The sequence below is a fragment of the Somniosus microcephalus genome, chromosome 13 (genome assembly GCF_052327205.1).
Source record: "Somniosus microcephalus isolate GS21.2 chromosome 13, FLI_Smic_1.0, whole genome shotgun sequence".
NCBI classification, from domain to species: Eukaryota; Metazoa; Chordata; class Chondrichthyes; order Squaliformes; family Somniosidae; genus Somniosus; species Somniosus microcephalus.
Genome location: NC_140999.1, coordinates 92,056,362 through 92,058,426, shown reverse-complemented (window position 1 = coordinate 92,058,426; position 2,065 = coordinate 92,056,362).

Below are 2,065 nucleotides of genomic sequence, written 5' to 3'. Positions count from 1 at the left end.
ACAGGATCAAACACTGTCCGTAACTGAAGTATGGTTTGTATGGGGGCAGTGCAAGGCTACCAACATTCCAGAAACTACTCCCAACAGAAATCGGCACCACTGGGAGGGGAGGGAGAATTACCTTCTCTCAGTCTTCTAAATGATGAGCACGGAGACAGGAAACTGCAAAAATTAAGATAGTTGAAAACTTTTCTTGGGATATAACTTGCACAGCTGGTCAGTTTAATATGCAAAATCTATAGGTTTGGAAAAAGCTGTTTGAATTATCCCATACAGACCACTCTGGCACTGCTATACTTGGCAAAATAATCAAAATCTCAAAGGATTTATTCTGCATATTCCAGCTCCAAAGCTGCTTCTTCAAGCCTGAATCAGATACTGGCCTTGATGACACTGGATACCAAGTTTCAGCCATGAAATTCAAGCCCAACAGTGGGTCACCATCTCTGATCCAGGGAAGTAGATTTCGATGACTTCAGTGGAGGCGGCACTGTCACTATTACCACCACTGTAGCCATCAGGATGTGGAGTGCTTTACGTCTAGAAATTGATCGGGATGGTAGATTATTCAAGGAACACCACAATCTACTCCTGTTGTACCACTCCAGCATAGGGGACTTCAGTTTTATCCACCATCCAAGTCTCTCCGCTACCCCCACCCCCTTTCAAAAGGCATTGAATTATGTTTGGCTGCAGTTCAATGGATATTGACAACTCTCCAGTTGCAAGTCTAAACAGCAAGTGTCTAAGGGATACTCAGCCATTCGGACATCAAGTCAAGCACTATATTATCCTCACGCGACACACTTTCCAGTGTACAGGCCACTGGACAGCAATCAAGAAGGGGAACCTTAGTTTATTCTTCCCATTCCCACTATTTCCACCTACCATCATCCCATCTGAATCAGGACAAGTATCACAGACAAGGGATTAAACCAGCCTTAATGGTTGAGTATCACATTATAAATTTATTCACTGAGCCATCAAGGGAGCCTACCTAGCTCTTTCACAGAGGAGGTTTAGTTCAGGAGTACTTTAGGCCGAACCTTCCCCATCATCTTCCATAGAGGATACTTGTACTAATCTATTAAACCTTGTTCTGTAATGATTCACGATCAAACCACAGCCAGAGATTCTCCACACAGAACATACAGTCTGAGGCTACTACAGAAGTAGCCATTTCCCCAAAGGACCATCCTTCCTCCTTTCTGCTCTGAATCGGGAAAGCTCGTTAGTGACCAATATTCCACCACACAGCACTGGCTTACATAATGTGCCTTCGACATAATTCCTGAAGATAAACATACAAATATATATATATTTATTTATATTTTTTTTTACTCACAGCTAGCTTGTATTTATTTCAAATAAATTCTGCTTACTTAAAACACTTGGTGAAGAGGCCATTTCCCCTACCCTCTGGCTATAAATACACTACCCAAATGGTGATGAACCATACAAAGGTACGGTTTCATTCTTGGTTAGTGCCAAGTTAGTGGATCTGAACAGGTGCAACAGCTGGCTTGCTACAATTGGCTACAACAGGTTGTAAGTGGAGGAGGGAAATTAGCCAATTCAACAATAACTCAACTGGATTCCCATCCAGTAAACACGTGCTGGAAAGTGTTTATGTGGGGACAAGAGATAAGGACATGATTGGGCTCGGCTCTGTTGCTTACACAATCGAACAGACGGGCGGCCCTCCCTGGGTGGTCTCACACATGAAGAATGGCCACTTTAGTGCCTGTGGCACCGTACCCAAGCAACTGTCAGCGCGCCTGCAGCAGGAGGAAAAGGAAGAAAACTGGAGAACATTTGTTTCAACAGGGCATTTAGTGAGGGCAGTATATTATAGCAAACCTGCAACAGAAAAACACGGTTAGGTGCGGCACAGAACAACTCCAATACAGTTTTAAGGTGCAGTTTCATCTGTTGTACCGATTTGGAGATAAGCCCATGGTATGTACTGCTGGCTAAAAGAGGGGGAAAAAATCACAAGCAAATAAATGGTCAGTTGGCCTCCCGTCAAATATTATTTGGTGCCCATTCTATACAATATCAGGAT